At 37.2% G+C, this 24955-nt stretch overlaps 1 pseudogene; it reads left to right on the forward strand.

The window, feature by feature from the left end:
- Positions 1-18117: 18117 nt before the first annotated feature.
- Positions 18118-18699, forward strand: LOC101974851 (large ribosomal subunit protein uL6 pseudogene; annotated as a pseudogene).
- Positions 18700-24955: the final 6256 nt, after the last annotated feature.

Genomic DNA, 24955 nt, shown 5'->3' on the forward strand with positions numbered 1-24955 from the left:
AAGGTCTATCAACAACTAAAAAAAAAATAAAAAAGAAAAAAGAATAAGCCTATACTGTGAATCTGAAAGTGGATCTGGTTAAAGAATTTCATAACCAGGAACATTTCCTAAGAGCACAGTAATGTATCTAAGTGACCCAGCAATTCATAATTTTTTCAATGATAGTGAGATCTATGTATAAAGAAAGAGAAAGAAGCATAATATTAATATTTTTATTAATATTTTTGATGCCTGATGCCTACATAGACCATTGTAATGACAAATCATACTTCTAAGGATTAAGTCTATTGATCTTCTGTTTGTATATCACTGGACATATCTGTACTGGCCTCTGGCCATATCTAACTCATTAGGCTCATGTTCTCAAATCCTACTTTGTTAACATAATGATGGGGTTCCTGTTAGAGAACCTTTGAATACAAAAGCCCTGTTTCATCCTTGTATTCCCCATAGTGTCTAACAAAATAGCTTGCATTTACCAGGTATTTAGTGAACAAACAAATGACTGATGACACTTGGTTACTTGTTTTACTCAAATAAATGTACCCCTGTACCTTTCAAAATCATGGCAGGAGGAAAGTGATCATTGTTTTTGGAGGAGTTTTATAACAGTTACATACTCAGGATGTTTGGATCCTCTATGACCAAGTTCAAAGAAGCTCCACTCTTGGTTCTAATGAAATGAGCATGAGTCCAGTTCTCAGATACGCTATATACAGTGCCCATATTCAACCTTTAGATCATACCTTAGAAATGGTCTACTTTTTTTTTTCTGATTTTACCTTATTTTGAGACAATGACAATGCACTATAAAGAAGAAGAATCTTGGCTAGGCATGGTGGTTGGTGCCTCTTAACCTAGTGGTTCAGGAGGCTGAGGCAGAAGGATCACAAGTTCAAAGCCAGCTTCGGCAACTTAGTGAAGCCCTAAGCAACTTAGGGAGACCCTGTCTCAAAATAAAATGTAAAAAGGGCTGGGGATGTAGCTCAGTGGTTAAGCGCCCCTGGGTTCCATTCTTGGTACAAAAAAAAAAAAAAGGCACTTCAAAGTGGACACTTTTTTCAGTCCTGCTGTGTTGTATGCTTTCCAATTCCACCATATACCATACCGAGGCCAAATTTTATACTTGCAACATTTTAACTAAAATAACAGGTTTTCTTTCAACTACAACAAAATAAATTTTAAAATATTAATAAAACCCTAATAAGATCTATAAGCATGGCCTGGGGCTGTAGCTCAGTGGAAGAGCACTTGCTTCACATGTATGAGGCACTGGGTTCGATCCTTAGCACCACATAAAAATAAATGAATAAAATAAAGGTACTATGTCCATCTACAACTGAAAATTAAAAAAAAATAAATAAAAAGGTCGACAAGCAGAGTTCCCAAAGATGTGAGAAGCAATGCCTTAGTAGATTCTGTCAGAAGTAAGTTTATGTCATTCAGACTCATATCCTTGATACGGACCAGTCATGTCTGAAGCCTACTTTCCTGCTCACACACATTGCATTTCTGTACCAAACTTTTTACAGCCTATATTTTAAGCCCACCTTGTTGTACTCCTCTGACACTTATGATTCAAATTAGTGGTAATTCTTGTCTTTTTTTTTTTTTCACTCAGGTTCTCAGCCATGGCAATTTGGAATCTATCACCCATATACATCACAGTGACCTTAGGAGAGTGCTATACTTAGCTAATGATGTCTGTTACAAGCATGGGAGAAGAAAATAGAAGAATATATCTGCAGCTCTATGTTCTCTATTTTAGGTCCAAAGAATCTGTTATTGGGAAGGAACAAGGCAAAGTGGAGGAAATACTAAACTTCAAGTCAAAGATCCAATTTAAAGCTTTGGCTCCACCATTCAATATCTGTGTGATCTTGAGAAGATCACAAACTGCCTGCATTCTGTTTTTATCCAATTATATCAAGTGAGGGTATCAAATGCCAACACAACAGTACTGATGCCATTGTTCAATACTATGCCCAAAAGTTAACTTCACTAATCAATCATGTACTCTTTTCCTCTAAGCCTCATCCTATCCCAGAAATTCTTCTGAACACCTTTTAGGAAGTTCCAGTGATTCATTTGTATTGATAAGTGAGTAAAAACATCATATTAGTTCTCTTTTGTTCTGAATAAGCTACTCAAAATTTAGTGAATTAGGCCTCAAACATACTGGGCCCAATAGCCATCACTTATTTTGCTCATAAATATCTGTGTGAGTTTGACAGCTTGGTTCTTCTCTGCTCCATGTAGTGCCGACTAGATTGGCTATATTCAAGATGGCACTCTCACATGGCTGGCAAGGTGGGGCACCCTATTGGCTGGAAGATGACCCAGGTATGTAAGCAGAGATCTCAGTTCCTTTTCACATAGGTCTTTCCATGGGTTATTTTAAGTTCCTCACAATTCAGTGGCTGGATTCTAAGAGCAAATGTTCCAAGAGAACAAGGAGGAAGTGCATAGCATTTTTATGACTTGGCCTTAATAATCACACAGAAATTGCTTTCCATATTCTCTTGGGCTAGGTAGTCACAGATACAAGTGATAGGGACATATTCTTCATGAAAGAGTTTCAGATTCCTAGAAAAGCAAGAAGGCTGGCACATATTGTTGTGGCCATCTTCAGAAATACAAGCTGCTGTAATCACATTCACCAACTCTGGATTAATCTATGAGAATCTAAGATTCTATCATTTCTTTCCTTCCTCCCACGTTGACTTTATTTATGCTAATATGTTCTGTCAGTTAGATATTTCAAACAATGGAAGATATCTTGCTTTCCTTGATAATTTGATTTTTTGAGTGCTTTCTTAATTTTTGTTTTTAAATTATACTGTAAAATTGATTTGTCTTTCTTTTGGTGTAAAGTTCTATGATTTTAAACATATCTACAGATTCATGTACTACCACTATAATCAGGATAAGGGCAGTTTCACAGCCCCCCAACCCCACCAAAATCCCTTTACATAACCCTTAGAAATCTTCTGTCCTCCCTCCATTCTTACAGTTTGATCTTTTTGAGAATATTATAGGGATGAAATTATATTGCTTGTAAACTTTTGAGACTGGCTTTTTTCCCCCCAGTACTGGAGATTGAACCCAAGGGTGCTTTACTACTGAACTACAACCCCAGCCCTTTGAATTTTTTGATTTTCAGACAGGGTCTTGCTTAGTTGCCGAGGTTGGTCTCAAACTTGCGATTCTCCTGCCACAGCCTTCTGATTTGCTGGGATAACAGGTGTGTACTACCTTCTTTTATTCTGCCTGACACCTTTGTTCCTTGTTATTGTTGAGCAGTAACCCATGGTATTTCATAACCTATTCATTTAGCAAATGAATAAACTGAAGGATATTTGGAGTGTTTCTAGTTTAGGGTAAGTATGAATTGCTTTTGAGTTGCTGTAAACATCATGCCCAGGCACCTCTCTACATGGGTTCTCTACCTACAGATTCTATAACCATGAATTGGAATTGCACTTTAGGCTATGATGGTTGTAACTATACTGAAAATGTATAGTTTTTTGTTGTTGTTATTTCCTAAACAATGTGGTATAACAACTATATACACAACATTTATATTGTAGTAGGTATTATAAATAATTTATTTATGATTCAAAGAATACAGGACAATGTATGTAGGTTATATACAAATTTGGGGGTTCTGGGAGTCAATCTCAGAACATTTTGTATTAGAGACGAGTATCTGTGACTTTTGGTATTCTTGGGATGTGTGTGTGTGTGTGTGTGTGTGTGTGTGTGTGTGTGTGTGATACCAAATCTGATATTTTTTTAGATTATAAGAATGCCCAATTCAGGTTTCCATTTTAAATTCTAAAATAGACAAATTATAACAAATTCCATAGAGGTCAAATATGTGATGTATTAAAATTACAATTTGTGTAATCTTTCCATTGTATAATATGTCCATTTTAGAGTACTTAGAGCATAACAATTTTTTTGGTATGACCTAGAGGTTTATAATTGTCTATTTGATGCTAAAATCTCAATCATGAGGTACTCATGATTATAACATTATATTCATGTCTTATAACATTATATCTATAGCATCTGCACATAGTGGGCATCTGTCAATGTTTATACAATGAATGAATTAGTGTTATGCAGAGTGTTATGGTGTGTTTGTGTGTGTGTGTGTGTGCTTGCATGTGTTTGTCCTAGAATCAATCCCCTGTGGATACTGAGGGACAACTATATAAGTTTTGGGGTTAACATGTATAAATTCTCTTGATAATGAAGAGTGGGGTTTGGGGTCATATAGTTAGTTTACGTTTGTTTAATTTATAAGAAAAATTGTGCTATCTATGTGTAATAAGAATCATAATGCATTCTGCTGTCATTTATTTTTAAAAAAGAAATAAATTTTAAAAAAAGAAAATACCAAACCATTTTCCAGAGTGACTGGTCCATTTTGCATTATTGCCAATAATGTAGAAGAATTCCAATTACTCTGAGTCAGTGTCAACACTTGGTATTGCTGGTATTTTAAAAATTTTACTCAAAGAAGTGTGTAGCAGTATCTCATAATGGTGGTCTATCTTTGTATCTTATTCAGGATCACACGTTCATGTTGCTTCTGCCTTCTCTGCCCTAACCCAGTCAATACATTTCTTTCAAATTAATCTTCCTAAAGCACAACACTAGTTATACTCCCTTTTTGGTTCAACGAACCTACAGTGGTCTCCAATTATTTACTAAACCGAATATACATGCCTTGTTCTGGCATGTAAACCCTTGCATGATCCAGCTCCAGTTACCTTTCCAGAGCTACCTTGTACTACGTTATTTGATTTCACCCTCACCTAAGTCATTTTGCTCTTATGAACATAGGTTCTTTGCCTTTCCATATTTGACAGTATTGTTCCCAAAACTGACTCTTCTGCCCTTCTTTCTGTAGCTCTCAAGAATGAAGAACTTAAGGAGACTGTCCATGTCCCTGAATATTCTTTTCTTCTGTACCTAGAAGATCATCATACCAAACCATGAAATCCATCTCAAACATATGTTCCAAAACTTAGAGCACCCTCCAGGAAAGTCATAAACTCTGGCACCAGATAGGTGACCAACTAGAAAATGACTTTCCAGGTAATTTTATTGGGCTCCCCTTATTTGGAGATGGGAAAGGACTCAAGGTGCAGGGATAGCTTCTCTTCATTAACATTGCATTCCACTGGAGGGATTTCCCCTTTCCCAAACCCTTCTCCTCTTTAACCAGAAACTGAAGACAACGACTGAAGACGTGTGTGTGTGTGTGTGTGTGTGTGTGTGTGTACACACACACACACATACACACACGTTCTCAGTCATATATATATTTATCTATATGTATATATATGTGTATGGATATATATACATATATGTGTGTGTATATATATATATATATATATATATATATATATATATATAGAGAGAGAGAGAGAGAGAGAGAGAGAGAGAGATGATCTTATGCCTAGTTCTCTGAGAGAGTTTTGAAACTTTTTAAGAATTGGGTTTAATTATATGGTAATTTTCAAATGACTTTTCAATAAAGCATGAAGAATTCTGATAGCTGTCAACAATATGTCACTTTTCCTTAGCAATGAAAGCTGAGAATGAATAATTTAATAACATTAATAGTTTCCTCATGGAAACAATTGCTTTGGTCTGATACCAAGTCTGGTATCTTCTTTAGCTGTACTAGAATACCCAATTTCTGGTTTTAAATTCTAAAATAGACAAATGATAACAAATTCAAATATGTGATGTATTAAAATTATAATCTGTGTAGTCCTCCCCTTGTATAATATGTCCATTTTAGAGTACTTAGAGCATAACTCTTTTTTCTTTTTTTTTTTGGTATTACCTAGAGGTTTACAATTGTCTATTTGATGGCAAAATCTCAATCACGAGATACTCATGATTATAACATTATATTTATGTTCTATAACATTATGTCTATAGCACCTACACATAGTGGGCACCTGTCAATATTTATACAATGAATGAATTAGTGAATGGATGCAGAGTGTTATGGTTTGGATATGAGGTGTTCCTCAAAAGCTCCTATGTTGGGCTGGGGATGTGGCTCAAGCGGTAGCCCGATCGCCTGGCATGTGCAGGGCTCTGGGCTTGATCCTCAGCACCATATAAAAATGAAATAAAGATGTTGTGTCCACCGAAAACTAAAAAGTATTAAAAAATTCTCTCTCCTTCTCTCAAAAAAAAAAAAGCTCATATGTTAATGCAGGGATGTTCAGAGGTGAAATTACTAGATTTGCAAGAGTTATAACCTTTAATGGAAAAACTGGGAGGTAACTGTGGGCAGGTGGGTGTGGCTGGAGGAGGTGGGTCATCCATCCGGGGGGCGTGCCCTGGAAGGGTTCATCTTCCCTGAGGCCTCTTTCCACTGCTGCCTGGCTGCTATGAACTAAGCAGTTCTTCTCCACTATACCCTTTCGCCATGATGTTCTGCCTCATCTTTGTCCTAGAACCATGGACTCAGCTGACCATGAACTGAACCTTTGATACCATGATCCAAAATATAAGTTGTTCTTGTCAGGCATTTTGGTCACAGTGACAAAAAGCTGACAGATACCCCTTCTGACACAGAGCTCTAAGGGGATGTCTCTGAGAGCGCATTCATTCATTCATTGTAAGTATTTAATATGCTCTCAGACAAAAAGGTCTCTTCATAGTTATTTAGGAACAAACAGAACCAGACTGATTAAGCACTTGATTCCACATTAGTGCCTCCTGGAGCAGTCTTGTCCTGCTAGGTGCAATAATCAAGCTGGGGTGAAAGGGGGGCCCAAGTTCTAACACTTGGGGCAAGTTTTACACTTTTCCTTTACTATGAGGCATCCCTGAGTACTGAGCTGTCTTCCTGGTTTTTAGTTCTTAGTGGGACATGAGGAGGGGCTGAGGGGATGCTTCTCTGAGATTTCTCCATCTGACAAGGGCTTTTGAAGCAATTCACTCTCCTCAAGGAGCAAGGATGGAAGAGGCCAGCTTTTTGCTCAAAGCAAAGCATGTGCTAAGTGCTCTAAGGAATCATGGCCTGGTTTTAAGTGCTCTTGGGGAAGACCCAGCCCTCTGAATTTGAGCCACATAATATCAGCAGGGTAATGATGGTTTAAACTCTCTTCTGTGAAAAGGGAAAAAAATAAACAATTAAAGCCAAATATCTGAAAATAAATATGCAAAATGAACATTTTAGGAACAGGGTAGAATTTAGACTTTTCCTAACAGAAATTATCTTCTTTTAAGTAGATTTCTTACTTTAGTTATTTCCTCTTTGATAGCTTTTAAACTCAATACGTTTTTGAAGCATGTTGGAGAGAGTGCTTCACATCATTTCTCTTATTGACTAGATACAACAGATTTACAAGGGGATATTATTATTTCCATTTTACAAAGGAGCGGGTGTAGGCCTGGAGAACTGAGCCCCATGCTCAAGATCCTAAAGCTCTACTAGAAGGTAGGGATTCAGGTCTCCACCCTCTTTAGACCTCCCTAACCCCCTCTACTCAACACCCTCCGGGCTACCTCAGCAACTTCACTAGCTAAGGAAAAGAGCTTGTTGTACCCATGGAGATTCAAAATCCCGCAGCAACGCTTGAGCCCCTGAGACTTTTTCTATATTGATCAACTATCTAATAAATGCTGGTGCTCACTTATGTCCTGGAACTTTCAAACACAGTTCTTAGATGTGTTCCTAAACCTGTTCTTTGCAACCACCCTACAATAGCTACCCAACTGTTTCCTCTTAGGTTTCATTTTAAATATTGTATTTCCTTCTAAATAAATCAGGGCAAAGCCTTAGAAGTTTTTCTGTCTTTCCATTTGGATCTCATAAACACAAATCAGGTAAGTACATCATTTAACCACCCCACCCTCACCCAACTTGACTGAACACTTGCCCAAATCCCAAAGGCTTCACAAATGCTTTCAATCTGGAAACATCAATTTCTCTTTCTCTCCCACCCCTTTCCTTCTCAAGATTAGCTACTTATTGCTCTTCCTGTTTTGCTTTAATTGAAATGAACTGGAGTTCTTATTCTTTCTATTGGATGGATCTCCTAGCTTAAAAGGTTTGAATTAGAATGACATTCACTGTACTTTTTCCGCAGTGTGGCATTATTGCTCATTACAGATATTTGCACTGCTCCATCTTACTCTCGAGAATTTCATGGGCTTTCTCACCGCAAATGAGTCAGTGTTCTGGAATTTGTGACTTTTCAAGTAACAAGTAGATTACCTCATTCTTTAAAAGTTCATTTTGGCAGGGAAACTGTAGCCCACTATCCAAGTTTTATAAAATATGGCTTATTTATAATCAAAACCAGAATTCAATTAATTGGCATTTGCATTATTAGCGTTGCATAAAGGTGAGTATATTTTCCATAGAAATTGAACCTGCAGCAGCTGCACAAGTCTGTACAAGAAGGTTCCTCTTTAAGTGACAATGAGTCAGATATGTATTAACTCAGAAATGAATTTAAGGAGAAAAAAATAAACCTGTCATCTAATGAGTAACTGTTTCATCTCGGTTTAGTTGATAAAGCAGCATCTCTAAAAATAAAACTGAGTGTAGATTGTTCTTTTTTTTCTTAAAAACCAAACTCTTAACTTTGCCTTTTTGCATATCCACATCCTATATAATTTTTTAAAAATGACTCTATTATTGGTATTTGGAAGGAATTGTTTGGTTGGAAAATGGTAAGTTAATGGTAGGAGTCCACACATGTAGGGACATATAAATTTCAAGGAAGTTTAACTATCTTAAATTTAATTCTTTTCCATGAAATCAGACTTAGTTTTTTAAAAAAATCTATATTGACAATAATTGCTAATACATCTTTCCTTCTAAACCAACCAAAGTCTAGATCTTTTTCTATCTCAATCTTCATGGCATTTTATACATTTCAATAGCATTAAATTATGCTTTTATTTAACAATATTTGTTTAAATATGTAAAAAGCAATTGGTGATAATAGGCTTAAAGATATAGATCAAATTGATGTATCTGATTTTTTTTTGGTTGTGTGTGTGTGTGTGTGTGTGTGTGTGTGCACGCACGCGATATTGGAGACTGAACCCATGGTCTCACATATGCTAGCCAAGTGCTTTACTATTGAACTACATCCCTAACCCTCTTTGTATTTCTTATGGCATCTAACAGAGTTTCCTAATTTTACCTTTCCCAGTCCATACAATATGTTATTGTCAAATTTATTTTCCTAAAGTTCAGCTCTAATTCTTAACTAAGTACCTGTTTCTAGTTGTTTACTGAATTTTACATTCCTGTGTTACCTGGCATACAATATTTTCCATAATCTGTCCCCAAACTTTCATTTCCAACTTTATCTCTGCAGTATTTTCCATTCAGACTTGTCTCTTCCTATTTCTGAGAAGAGGTCTGGGATTTCCCATTCTTCTTGTACTATTTCCACAAACTAGAATGTTTCATACAGAGACTATCTCAAATCTAGTTCATAAGCCATGTGAAATCTGCCTGCTGAATACATTTCTTTTTTTTCTTTTTTTATTGTTGGTTGTTCAAAACATTATAGTTCTTGATATATCATATTTCACACTTTGATTCAAGTGGGTTATGAACTCCCATTTTTACCCCGTATACAGATTGCAGAATCACATCAGTTACACTTCATTGATTTACATATTGCCATACTAGTGTCTGTTGTATTCTGCTGCCTTTCCTATCCTCTACTATCCCCCCTCCCTCCCCTCCCCTCTTCTCTCTCTACCCCCTCTACTGTAATTCATTTCTCCCCCTTGTATTATTTTTCTCTTTCCCCTCACTTCCTCTTGTATGTAATTTTGTATAACCCTGAGGGTCTCCTTCCATTTCCATGCAATTTCCCTTCTCTCTCCCTTTCCCTCCCACCTCTCATCCCTGTTTAATGTTAATCTTCTTCTCATGCTCTTCGTCCCTACTCTGTTCTTAGTTACTCTCCTTATATCAAAGAAGACATTTGCATTTGTTTTGTAGGGATTGGCTAGCTTCACTTAGCATAATCTGCTCTAATGCCATCCATTTCCCTCCAAATTCTATCATTTTGTCCTTTTTTAATGCAGAGTAATACTCGATTGTGTATAAATACCACATTTTTTTTTATTCATTCGTCTATTGAAGGGCATCTAGGTTGGTTCCACAGTCTTGCTATTGTGAATTGTGCTGCTGTGAACATCGATGTAGCAGTGTCCCTGTAGCATGCTCCTTTTAGGTCTTTAGGGAATAGACTGAGAAGGGGAATAGCTGGGTCAAACAATGGTTCCATTCCCAGCTTTCCAAGAAATCTCCATACTGCTTTCCAAATTGGCTGCACCAATTTGCAGTCCCACCAACAATGTACAAGTGTACCCTTTTCCCCACATCCTCGCCAGCACTTGTTGTTGTTTGACTTCCTAATGGCTGCCAATCTTACTGGAGTGAGATGGTATCTTAGGGTGGTTTTGATTTGCATTTCTCTGACTGCTAGAGATGGTGAGCATTTTTTCATGTACTTGTTAATTGATTGTATGTCCTCCTCTGAGAAGTGTCTGTTCAGGTCCTTGGCCCATTTGTTGATTGGGTTATTTGTTATCTTATTGTCTAATTTTTTGAGTTCTTTGCATACTCTGGATATTAGGGCTCTATCTGAAGTGTGAGGAGTAAAGATTTGTTTCCAGGATGTAGGCTCCCTATTTACCTCTCTTATTGTTTCTTTTGCTGAGAAAAAACTTTTTAGTTTGAGTAAGTCCCATTTGTTGATTCTAGTTATTAACTCTTGTGCTATGGGTTTCCTACTGAGGAATTTGGAGCCCGACCCCACAGTATGTAGATCGTAGCCAACTTTTTCTTGTATCAGACGCAGTGTCTCAGATTTGATATCAAGCTCCTTGATCTATTTTGAGTTAACTTTTGTGCATGGCAAGAGAAAGGGATTCAGATTAATTTTGTTGCATATGGATTTCCAGTTTTCCCAGCACCATTTGTTGAAGATGCTATCCTTCCTCCATTGCATGCTTTTAGCCCCTTTATCAAATATAAAATAGTTGTAGTTTTGTGGATTGGTTTCTGTGTCCTCTATTCTGTACCATTGGTCCACCCCCCTGTTTTGGTACCAGTACCATGCTGTTTTTGTTACTATTGCTCTGTAGTATAGTTTGAAGTCTGGTATCGCTATACCGCCTGATTCATACTTCTTGCTTAGCATTGTTTTTGCTATTCTGGGTCTTTTATTTTTCCATATGAATTTCATGATTGCTTTCTCTATTTCTACAAGAAATACCATTGGGATTTTGATTGCCATTGCATTAAACCTATAGAGAACTTTTGGTAATATTGCCATTTTGATGATGTTAGTTCTGCCTATCCATGAACAGGGTATATTTTTCCATCTTCTAAGATCTTCTTCTATTTCTCTCTTTAGGGTTCTGTAGCTTTCATTGTATAAGTCTTTCACCTCTTTTGTTAGGTTGATTCCCAAGTATTTTATTTTATTTTTTTGAGGATATTGTGAATGGAGTGGTTGTCCTCATTTCCATTTCAGAGGATTTGTCACAGATATACAGGAATGCCTTTGATTTATGCGTCTTGATTTTATATCCTGCCACTTTGCTGAATTCATTTATTAGCTCTAATAGTTTCTTTGTAGACCCTTTTGGGTCTGCTAGGTATAGAATCATGTCATCTGCAAATAGTGATAATTTAAGTTCTTCTTTTCCTATTTTTATGCCTTCAATTTCTTTCATCTGTCTAATTGCTCTGGCCAGTGTTTCGAGAACTATCTTGAACAGAAGTAGTGAGAGAGGGCATCCCTGTCTTGTTCCAGATTTTAGAGGGAATGCCTTCAATTTTTCTCCATTCAGAATGATGCTAGCCTGAGGCTTAGCATAGATTGCTTTTACAATGTTGAGGTATGTTCCTGTTATCCCTAGTTTTTCTAGAATTTTGAACATAAACGGATGCTGTACTTTGTCGAATGCTTTTTCCGCATCTATCGAGATGATCATATGGTTCTTATTTTTAAGTCTATTGATGTGGTGAATAACATTTATTGATTTCCGTATATTGAACCATCCTTGCATCCCAGGGATGAATCCTACTTGATCATGGTGAACAATTTTTTTGATATGTTTTTGAATCCGATTCGCCAGAATTTTATTGAGGATTTTTGCATCTAGGTTCATTAGAGATATTGGTCTGTAGTTTTCTTTCTTTGAAGTGTCTTTGTCTGGTTTAGGAATCAGAGAGATGTTGGCCTCTTAGAATGAATTTGGAAGTTCTCCCTCTTTTTCTATTTCTTGAAATAGCTTGAAAAGTATTGGTATTAGTTCTTCTTTAAAGGTTTTGTAAAACTCTGCTGTATACCCATCCGGTCCTGGGCTTTTCTTAGTTGGTAGTCTTTTGATGGTTTCTTCTATTTCCTCAATTGATATTGGTCTGTTTAGGTTGTCTATATCCTCCTGACTCAATCTGGGCAGCTCATATGACTTAAGAAATTTCTTGATGCCTTCACTATCTTCTATTTTATTGGAGTATAAGGATTCAAAATAATTTCTAATTATCTTCTGTATTTCTGAAGTGTCTGTTGTGATATTGCCTTTTTCATCCCGTATGCTAGTAATTTGAGTTTTCTCTCTTCTTCTCTTTGTTGGCATGGCTAAGGGTCTGTCAATTTTATTTATTTTTTCAAAGAACCAACTTTTAGTTTTGTCAATTTTTTCAATTGTTTCTTTTGTTTCTATTTCATTAATTTCAGCTCTGATTTTAATTATTTCTTGCCTTCTACTTCTTTTGCTGTTGTTTTGCTCTTCTTTTTCTAGGATTTTGAGATGAAGTGTAAGATCATTTATTTGTTGGTTTTTTCTTTTTTTAAGGAATGAACTCCAAGCAATGAATTTTCCTCTTAGAACTGCTTTCAATGTGTCCCATAGATTCCGATATGTTGTGTCTGTGTTTTCATTTATCTCTAAGAATTTTTTAATTTCCTCCTTGATGTCTTCTATAACCCATTGATCATTCAGTAACCTATTGTTCATTCTCCAAGTGATGCATAATTTTTCCTTCCTTCTTTTATCATTGATTTTCAGTTTCATTCCATTATGATCAGATAAGATGCGTGGTATTATCTCTACTCCTTTATATTGTCTAAGAGTTGCCCTGTGACATAATATATGATCTATTTTTGAGAAGGATCCATGTGCTGCTGAGAAAAAAAGTGTAACTGCTTGATGTTGGGTGGTATATTCTATATATGTCAATTAAGTCTAGGTTATTAATTGTGTTATTGAGTTCTATAGTTTCCTTATTCAACTTTTGTTTGGAAGATCTGTCCAGTGGTGAGAGAGGTGTGTTGAAATCTCCTATGATTATTGTATGGTGGTCTATTAGATTCTTGAACTTGAGAAGAGTTTGCTTGATGAACATAGCTGCACCAGTGTTTGGGGCATATATATTTATGATTGTTATGTCTTGTTGGTGTATGGTTCCCTTGAGCAGTATGTAGTGTCCCTCTTTATCCCTTTTGATTAACTTTGGCTTGAAATCTATTTTATTTGATATGAGTATTGACACTCCTGTTTGTTTCCGAAGTCCATATGAGTGATATGATTTTTCCCAACCTTTCACCTTCAGTCTATGTATGTCTTTTCCTATCAAATGCATCTCCTGTAGGCAGCATATTGTTGGGTCTTATTTTGTGGTCCATTCTACTAGCCTGTGTCTCTTGATTGGTGAGTTTAAGCCATTAACATTTAGGGTTATTATTGAGATATGGTTTGTTCTTTCAGCCATATTTGTTTATTTATGTTACTAAACATGGTTTGTTTTCCTCTTTGATTATTTCCCCCCTTTACTGTCCTATCTCTTACTGTTGGTTTTCATTGTTATTTTGCATTTCCTCTTCCTGTAATGTTTTGCCGAGGATGTTTTGAAGAGATGGTTTTCTAGCTGCAAATTCTTTTAACTTTTGTTTATCGTGGAAGGTTTTAATTTCATCTTCCATCCTGAAGCTTAATTTTGCTGGATACATGATTCATGGTTGGAACCCATTTTCTTTCAGTGTTTGAAATATATTATTCCAGGATCTTCTAGCTTTCAGAGTCTGTGTTGAAAGATCAGCTGTTATCCTGATTGGTTTAACCCTAAATGTAATCTGCTTCCTTTCTCTTGTAGCTTTTAAAATTTTCTCCTTATTCTGTATGTTGGGCATCTTTATTATAACGTGTCTAGGTGTGGATCTCTTATGATTTTGCACATTCGGCGTCCTGTAGGCTTCTAGGATTTGGGATTCTGTCTCATTCTTCAAGTCTGGAAAGTTTTCTCATATTATTTCATTGAATAGATTGCTCATTCCTTAGGTTTGGACCTCTATACCTTCCTGTATCGCAATGACTATTAAGTTTTGTCTCTTTATGTTATCCCATATTTCTTGGATGTTCTCCTCATGGTTTCTTAACAGTCTTGCTGAGCTGTCTATGTTATTTTCAAGTTGAAATACTTTGTCTTCATTGTCTGATGTTCTATCTTCTAAGTGTTCTACTCTGCTGGTAGTATTCTCAATTGAGTTTTTAAGTTGGTTTATTGCTTCCTGCATTTCTAGGATTTCTGTTTGTTTGTTTTTTATTACCTTTATTTCCCTGTATAGTTGATCTTTTGCTTCTTTGATTTGTTTATGTAATTCATGTCAAAGTGATCTTTCATTGTCTGATTTTGCTGTCTAATGTCTTCCTTGAGACTCCAGATCATCTGAAGCATGTATATCCTGAATTCTTTATCTGACATTCCATCTGCTGCAGCTATTACCTCTTCTAAAGTTGAGTTGACCTGCATTGCTTGTGGTCCTTTCTTTCCTTGTCTTTTCATACTGCTTGCGTTTCTTTCTGCTTGGTGAAACTGTTGTGTTTTTGAAAATTTTCCCCCTATATATTTATATTGCTCTTGTATAGTTGAAAAGTCTCCCCTGCAGGGGCGGGCGGTGGTTGTGCTCCTCCTCCAATTGGGGTGATCTGTCTACCACACTGGCGGGCCGCTGGGTCTGTTCTGCCGGTCGGTCGCAGGTCTGCCTACCTTGCAGGCGCGGGCAGCAGCTGTGCTCTGCCCCTCCTCTAATTGGTGTGACGTGTCTACCACGCCCGCGGACCCCTGGGCCTGTTCTGCTGGTTGTTCGCAGGTCTGCCTACCTTGCAGGCGCGGGTGGCGGCTCTGCTCTGCCCTTCCTCCAATTGGGGTGACGTGTCTACCACGCCGGCAGGTCGCTGGGCCTGTTCCAGACGCGGGAGGTGACTCGCTCTGCCCCTACTCCAATTGGGGTGATGTGACTACCATGCTGGCGGGCCGATGGGCCTATTTTGGGCACTAGTGGTGGCTCTGCTCTGCCCCTACTCCAATTGGGGTGACGTGACTACCACGCTGGTGGGTCACTGGGCCTATTCCAGGCGCGGGCAGCGGCTCTGCTCTGCCCCTACTCCAATTGGGATGACGCGTCTACCATGTCAGCAGGCCGCTGGGCCTGTTCCACCAGTTGGTCACAGGCCTGCCTACCTTGCGGGCGTGGGTGGCGGCTCTGCTCTGCCCCTACTCCAATTGGGGTGTCGTGACTACCATGCCTGCGGGTCGCTGGGCCTGCTCCGGGGGCGGGCGGCGGCTCTGCTCTGCCCCTCTGGCCTGATGACAAAGTGAGAGAGACTTGGGTGTATGTCACTCACTTTCTTTACCAGGAGACCAACTGTGTCTGTTGCCGCTGGTATCGATGAAGGTATCTCCTCTGCCGCTTTCTGATGACCTCAGATCTCTGCCATGTTGGTATCCCATGCAAATGGCAGCATTTGGTTTCCTTTGCCGGGTGACCAAAGCAATGGGTGAGTCCTGACCGGCCCTCACAAGCCCCATCTCAATCCTGTTGCCACTGCCTATGAAGGCTCAGTTGGTATTTACCTCCACAGTATTCAACAGGGCCCGGACCAAGAAGCAGTTTCCGCGGGTTCTTTAGCCCTGGGCCAGAGCAGTTTCGGGAGCTGGAATTTGGCCGCTGCCGGAATTCAGCCGCTCCGGGCTTGGTGTATGTTCTGATAGGAGCCTGAATACATTTCTTCTTGTTTCTAATCTTTGCAGCACTTGGTTTATACTACTCTTGTATATTTATGTCACTACTGCCCACTTGGGCTTAAATTATAATAGTCGGTGCACTTGTTTTATCTTCCGTAAGCATGACATGTTTTGAAAGAACATGAACTATGAGTTTGGAAAAATATAATTTCACATCCTGCCTCTGTCACTTATGAGCTGTGTGACTTTGGACAAGTAAACTCTCTTTCCAAACTTCTTTTCTTCTTCTATAGAAAATTACTGGTTTGCTTTTGTTCCTCTCTCTTCTCACATTTTGAGCTATCAGAAAATCATTGTAAGTATAAAAATTATTTCCACCCAACTCCATATACCAACAATTGTGATAACGATGGAAGTAAACCAGGAATAATAAATGAAAAAAAAAGAATACTTACACTGAAAGTCTAAGGACGTCTAAGAGAAAAAAAATAATGTTACAGATATTTAGCTGAGAAAAGAAAGCCAGAAGAATAGTTTTATTTTCAGATTCTTGGAAGAGTTTTTATGAGTAGTGTGTACCTTCACTGTCAGGAAGCAATATCTGTAGTTGTTAAAAACAACCTCACCCCTGGGAAACAACAAGAAGTCAACTCACTTCCCTCTGGCTCTGCCCCTCCTTTAGATCTTTCAGAAGAAGACATTGAAGAGCATATGTTGAGACTTGTTAGCATATTTCCTAAAACAGGAGAAATTTATCATATTGGTCAGGGACAACTTTCTGAAATAATTTTGCCATTGCTTCTGCAGGAAAAGAAAATAATGTCTACATTGATAATACTCAAAATCACAACCCTAGACATTTGTCAAGTGTTTATGATGAGAAAAGCCACTCTGCCAAGAGCTTAGGAACATCATCTCGTATTATCAACTCAGCCCTATTAGGTACGCTTTGTTTTATTTCATGTTATAGATGAAGATTCGCCATATTCGTGTAACTGAGGAGATTAAGAGATCTTTCCCAAGAACACTCAGACTTTTACCCAAATATTGGATCCTTAAAGTTTAAGGGCAATCGTTCTATTGCCCTTTACTCTTTCAATTGTAGTTTCTTTTACCCATGTTATCGAGATAGCATTGATAAATCGTATGGTATAAAGTAGTGCTATCATATTACAAACTTGCAAGGAATTGAAACTTGTAATCCCACACCAAAATGCAAATTTTCATAAGCAAAATTGCTAGAGAATCAGGCAGTTATTCTGGAGTTAATGTTGGTTATCTTCATGGTAATTTTTAGCCCTTCAAAGGGCCTATAAAGTTATTGGTAACCAAAGCTGTCATCCTTTTTTTTTTAAGAGAGAGAGAGAGAGAGAGAACTTTTTAATATTTATTTTTTAGTCATCGGTGGACACAACATCTTTGTTTATACATGGTGCTGAGGATCCAACTTGGGCCGCATGCATGCCAGGCAAGCTAGCTACTGCTTGAGCCACATCCCCAGCCCAAAGCTGTCATCCTTACCAGCTGGATTACCTTACTGTTCAGAGTAGTCCACAGAGCTTGTTAGAAAGCACGTTTATAGTCCCTGCCCAATACCCTATCATATACTCTAAATTTGCTGAGAGTGCATCTTACATGTTTGCACAAACACACACACACATACATGTATGGGATAGATATGCTAACTTAATTGTGTAATAATTTCACAATATACACATATATCAAATAATCACTTTATATAGCTCAACTATATACCATACGATTTATCAATGCTATCTCAATAACAGGGGAAAAAAGAAACTACAATTGAAAGAGTGAAGGGCAAATAATTCAAAGAATTTTGTAATTGAACAAAAATAGGAACAGCTTGTACTATGAGTTCTGGAACCATATTCTAAGGTTAGTATTATATTGATGCAGAAATAAATGTGTTAAGAGCTAGAAGGCATAATATTGAGTAAAAAATAAGCTGCAGAGTAAATTTAGTGCAAAAATGTTAATCACACCATAAAATATCAATATTTTTTAAAATAGCTCTTTTTGCCATATCTACTTCGAGAATGAAGACACTTCTCAGCAATGAGACTGTCGACATTTCAGAAAATGTCAACAGCACTCTGAAGGGAAGCACAGTTCTTGTGAAGGGCCCAAGAGGAACCCTCTGGAGGGATTTCAATCATATCAATGTAGAACTCAGTTTCCTTGGAAAGAAAAAGAAGAGGCTACGAGTTGACAAGTGGTGGGGAAATAGAAAGGAACTGGCCACTGTCCACACCATCTGCAGTCATTTAGAGAACATGACCAAGGGTGTTACACTGGGCTTCCATTACAAGGTGAGATCTGTGTCTGCTTACTTCCCCATCAACGTTTTTATTCAGGAGAATGAGTCTCTTCTTGAAATCTGAAATTTCTTGGATGAAAAATATATCTGCAGGATTCGGATGAAGACAGGTATTGCTTGTTCAGTGTCTCAAACTCAGAAAGACAAATTAATCTTTGAAGGAAATGATATTGAACTTGTTATGAATTCAGCAGCTTTAATTCAGCAAGCCACAACAGTGAAAAAAAAGAAGGATATCAGAAAAATTTTGGATGATATGTATGTTTCTGAAAAAGAAACAGTTCAGCAGGCTGATGAATAAGACCTAAGAGTTATCCAGCCACAGAAACACAGCCCTGGGGTCAATTTGTGATATTTCAGTGATGCAGTAAAAGATCTCCATTGAAAAAACAAATAGACTGGGGATGTAGCTCAGTGGTAGAACACTTGTCTAGAATGTGCAAGGCACCAGCTTCAATATCCAACATGGCAAAATAACAGTAGTATAGTAGTAGTAGTAGTAGTAGTAGTAGTACTGCTCTACTAGTAGTAGCAGTAGTAGTAGTAGTAAAAATAATAAAAGATACCCAGGTAATTTATAAGCACATTAAAGTTTGAGAAACACTAATGAATAAGATTCTTTTTATGAGAATTCTAAAATGCTGAACATTAAGGTCTTAGTCATTTGGGTTTCTCAAGTACTGATAATGATTTGGGTAAATATTAGATTTTGAAATTGCAAACTTGTCCTAATGTTAATATGGTTGTAAGACAGTACTGAAAGAGATGGTGCCTTTTCTCCCTTACAAAGGCCAAAGAATGGCAACCTATAATTAAAAAGTTCTTTCCTAGTCACCTAAAGCTGACCATGGTGGGGGGTGTTAGTATTACTCTCATAAAATAAACCGTGAGATTGTATTGAACTGATTTCCATTATTATAACAAATACCTGAGAATCAAATTGTAAAGAGAAAAACATTTATTTGGGTTTATAGTTTGAAAAGTTCAAGTCCACGATTGGCTGGCCCTGTTACTTTTAGATCTGTGACATGGCAGCACATTAAAGTGAAATCACATGGCAGCGTAAAACTGTTCACCTTCTGACCTTGAAGGGAAAGAATTAGCAAGAAACTAGGACCCCCTAATCCCCTTGGAAGACATTTTCACAATGACCCAAAGACCTGCCACCATATCCCACTTTTTAAAAGTTTCTACCATCTACCAGTTGCACTCAGTTGGAGACCAAGCCTCTAACACATGGGCCTTGGGGGAACACTCATGATCCATATTGTGTTAGGGATGGACAGGTGAAAATAGATTTTGAGGAGGCAAAACAGAGAGGCCATTGCTAGTTGAATTCTGAATTTGCAGGAATATTTTGTTAGTGTAGCTTCTGCAAGAGAAATTGGCAAATATGTAGTAAGAACATTAAAACTCTTTGACTTAGTGATAATATTCTAAGAATTTATATTCTAAATAAAGATGCACATAGGGCTCTGGAGGCTGAGGCAGGAGGATTGTGAGTTCAAAGCTAGCCTCAGCAATGGGAAGGTGCTAAGCAACTCAGTGAGACCCTGCTCTAAAGAAAATACAAAATAGGGCTCTGGATGTGGCTCAGTGACCAAGTGCCCCTGAGTTCAATCCCTGGTTATGCTCCCCAAAGTTGTGTGTACCATTATTTATATTAGTGAAAAATTATAAACACAACAATTGAATGATTAACTAGATTATGATGTAGCCATATAATTGAATTATGTGCAACCATTAATTTTTTTTTATTTGGGAAAAGTTAACAATATAATAAATGTAAAAGTAAACTCATCAAATAAAAATGGAGTATGAGGGATTGGGGTTGTGGCTGAGTGGCAGTGGTTTTCACAAATGTGAGGCACTGGGTTCTATCCTCAGCATCACATAAAAATAGATAAACAAAATAAATATATTAAAAAAGGAGTATGATCCCAATTTAATACAGAAATACTTATTCTTAGGAAAAAAACTGAAAAGATATGCCAAAATATCAACAGTAGTTACTATTTGGTTTTAAATTATGGAAAAGGTTGTTTATGATTTTTAATATTCACCAAACTTTCTATAGTGAACATGTTATTTCTATCAGTAGAAGAAAAAGTAATTAAATCCAAAATATATAGTTAGTTCTTACTCAATTACTACTCCTGAGTGCAAGTCTTGAGCTGGGAAGGGAACTACTACATTCGATGTAGTAGTTTATTGCTTTTTTCTACTCAGTGCTACTGATTCGAAAGAAGAGATTCTCTTAATCTTCTGCTGAATTCTAGAACACAATAGTAATTCTTTCCAAGGTCAAAAGTCCATTTCCCCTACTAAAATAACTTTTTTTTAAAAAAAAAAACACTTTATTTTGGAATAATTATAAAGTCACCAGAAGTTACAAAGGAAATAATGAAAACTCTTTTGTATTCTTCACCTAATTTCCTCTTGAAACAACTTTGAAACATGAATTATTTCATGGATTTAATTCCTTCACTCTTAAAGCATGAGATCAGCACTGAGAAGTAGTGTCAGTTCTAAAAGCATTTCCAGTCCTTTCTGTTTCTCTATTTTGAAAACACGGAAATAACTTTTTTTTTCTAACTTCCCATAGTTCACCCTGAGTCACAGATGTTTGAAAGGAAAGCCTAGTCTGTTCTTTTGTATAACCTCCATGGCTGTGTCTATGTGTGTATTATAAGGAATTACCAAATGCTGGCAATTATTCTTGGTTTAGATGATACAGGGGAGAGGAGAAAGATTATGAAAAAGTCAGTCTCTGTTAATATAAACCGGGATTTCTTTCCTGTCATTTTTGATTTATTGAGGCTTTGTCAACTTAAAAGTTTGGGAATTGAAAAAGATAATACTCTATTAAATGGCTTTTGCTTGATGATATTTTAAAAGAACCTGATTGAAAAAGACAAAACTCAACTACTTCTCTTGCACATTACTAAAGGTAAAAGCACTCTATCACAGTGGCAGGTGGGGCTTACAGTTAAGGGTACCACTCTGGAATCAGAGGACTATGATGTGGAGTCCTATTGCTCAAATTTAAATCACATAATCTGCCACTTTGGTGTTCCTGTAACTCTGAGTGGCTTTTTATTACTAAAATTCTCATTCCTACCACAGAGATTATAAATAGCTAATTCATGTTCTTTGAGACATGAATAACCATCTTATTTATGCTACTCAAGAATTCTTCAAAACTAGCATTATTATCATGCTGATTTATGAGACACCAAGATACACCCCTGTGCACAGCCCACTCATGCCAGGGCAGTGAGGTAGGTTGCTGAGAGACCAAGACAATACCTGGAGACAATGTGTGAGGCATAAGATTTTATTGAGAAGTGCTTATGGGGAAGGTCCCAAGGTGATAGGCTCAACAGACAGCACCTCTTTCTATTGTGGTTCTTCTCCAGGCAGTGCCTCTTATCTCTTCTCCAGGTCAGCCAGCTGGATGAGTGACACATATCCTTCCACAGTATCCTCAGTTCTGCACCAGTTACCACTGAGAAGGGTTTGAAATATTAGGCTTCAGAAGCAGTGACATCACCAGCTTTAGCTTGCTTAGTTTGCTTAGATGACGAGAATTCCCAGAACAGCTGTCCTAGTGTACGAGCAAAAAGGAATTTCCTACAAGTAATATTAACTTGCTCTAATTCCCAGAATTTTGAAAAGAGGAGGGTCTTTCCAGGTAATACATATCTAGACATTTCAGCCCTGGCTTGCTCTCTTTGTTTCCTCAATGTGGCTAGGTTTTAAGTAACAGAAAGGGATCATTAAGAGGATGTTTTACCACGCCCCTTTTTGCTAAGGAAAATACAGTCTCTAAGAAGTGATACTGTACAATCTCTGGTATCCACCTGGTTTTTAAATAGTTGGGATGCTCTTCTCCCAATACATGTTTCCAGAAAGTGATCATATTTCCTCTGTACTCCTCAAATTTGCTTTTCAACAAATTTGTGTTTGTCTCTCATAGCTATTTAGACAATGTAACAATTCTTTGTTCATAACATGTAGAAACTGAAAACATTGAGAAGAAAATCAAGTGACATTATTAACCAAAGGGCCTTACTTATCAGACTAAGAGCCCCAGATAGATATAATTTGGCTTTATCTATCTAATAGAATGAGTGCCTTAATTGGAAAAAAATCACAGTCATTTTGACAAACTAATAGAAAAACATGTTCCTAATTCACTTAAAAGCCTTCTATGAGCTGGGCACGGAGGTGCATGCCTGTAATCCCAGCAACTCAGTAGGCTGAGACAGGAAGATCTTGAGTTCAAAGCTAGCCTCAGCTAAAGCAAGGTCCTAAGCAACTCACTGAGCCCCTGTCTCTAAATAAAATACAAAATAGGGTTGGGGATGTGGTTCAATGGTCAAGTACCCCTGAATTCAACCCTGAATTCATCACCCCCCACCTGGCAAAAAAAAACCCCAAAAACAGAAAAACAAAAAATAAACAAACAAAAATTCCATGAGCCTTTGACTAGTTCAACCAAAAGTAAAACTGAAGTGCAAATTATATAAGAGTGTATAGTAATAAAAATATTCAGCTAAACTCCTTTTAGATAGTAAATATCAGGGTTATTATAGTTTTCAAATGTTCTTAAATGCTCTAACATCCTTTAGAAACATTGCAAATTCTCAGGTCATAGAGTTAGAGTATTTTTAAAGCATAAAGAATCTTCTAAGGGTCACATAGATCAACTCTTATTTTATAAATGAATGGTGTCACCAATGTAAGAGACTTGCTTGAAGGTATTACATACATCTGGTAGCTAAATCAAGATGACCTGGTGCCCTGTGATAACAATTTATAGATGCACAGCTCAGAAACCTAGTAATATACCATCTTCCTTTAACCTTCGCTGTTCTTACTTCTCTCCATCAGAAACCATGTCTCTTATTCCTAAGGTCTTAAGGAATAGGTAATCAGAGAATCATACAAAGTTGTAGGTACAAAACCATATATGCTGGGCTAGGGTTGTGGTTAAGTGGTAGAGGGCTTGTCTAGCATGTGTGAGGCACTGGGTTCAATCCTCAGCACCATATATAAATAAATGAATAAAATAAAGGTTCATCAACAACTAATATATATATATATTTTAAAAAGGCCATGTATGCCAGTGACTCAGGAAGCTGAAGCAGAAAGATCACAAGTTCAAGTCCAGCCTCAGCAACTTAGTGAGGCCCTCAGCAACTTAGAGGGTCCCTGCCTCAAAATAAAAAATAAACAGGACTGGGGATGTAGCTCAGTGATAAAGCAACCCTGGGTCCAATCCCAGGATTATTTGTAAAGGTGGAAATTTAGAAATAATTCATATGCGATCAATAGGGAATTAGTTAAATAAAATATTATACATTCAAAACGAAAACCTCAGTGTCATGTGCTTTAAACATTATCACTTTAAAAAACATGCTCCATGGGAGGATTAGATGAACTCTAGATAGAGCAAAGGGGGTAGGAAAGTGGTAGAATGAGATGAACATCATTACCTTAAGCACATGTGTGATGACACGAATGGTGTGACTCTACTTTGTGTACAACCAGAGATATGAAAAACTGTGCTCTGTGCTCTATATGTGTAATATGAATTGCAATGCATTCTGCTATCATACATAACAAATTAGAATAAAAAATTTTAAAAAAATCGTGCTCTAATTGTTGGTTATTGACTCTTTTTTAATATATATGTATCTTAATATATTTATTTAATTTATTTATTTTATGTGGTGCTGAGGATCAAACCCAGGGCCTTGCATGAGTGAGGCAAGTGCTCTACCACTGAGCCACACCTCCAGCTCCCTGGTCATTGACTCTTAAATCTTTTGCTGCTCGTGCTATCCCTGGAAAATATATTTCAATTATACAGTTATAAAAGACTTTTCCCTCTAACTCAAATGTAACATGATGGTTTAAACTATTACAACCCCTTTAGATTTGTTTATTTTCAAATTAGAGGAATTTATTGAGGAAGTATCATTAAGGATAAGAGCCATGTGGCCAATTTAAAAGACTTCAGTAAGTAGCATCAGAAGATGCTTCATCAGAATCTGCCACTTACTCATTATAGGATCCTGGATAAACTAACTAAACCCTCTGTATTTCAGTCTCTTTATCTTTGCCCTTCATCTCTAAAATGATGTTGACCACTGCCTAGTGTGCTCACCCCACTTATTGCTTTAGAGTGCACAGGGCATAAAGGTCTAACCATTACCCAGGGGTCAAGAAGCGATGTTGAAGCCAGAACTTAAAGAATATGGGGAGAAGTGCAGGAAAGTTCATCTGGAAGAGTGTGTCTGTCTTTGGAAACTTCAAATCTAGTGTGAACAGAGGGCCAGTAGAGCTGATGGTAAGGATGGATTAGGATGTGAGTTCCATAACCTGCCCTTTCTCCACTGACCATAAATATTTTTTAAGTTATTGTGTTTATTTATTTAACAAATCCTCTATTAGGTGCACTTTAGAAGCTTATTTTGCATTACTCTCCATCTTAATATTGTGATATCAATTTGAGGAGCTTGCATCTAAATTTTTAAATTCCTAGTTAT

This window comes from Ictidomys tridecemlineatus, chromosome 3 (genome assembly GCF_052094955.1).
Source record: "Ictidomys tridecemlineatus isolate mIctTri1 chromosome 3, mIctTri1.hap1, whole genome shotgun sequence".
Taxonomy (NCBI): domain Eukaryota; kingdom Metazoa; phylum Chordata; class Mammalia; order Rodentia; family Sciuridae; genus Ictidomys; species Ictidomys tridecemlineatus.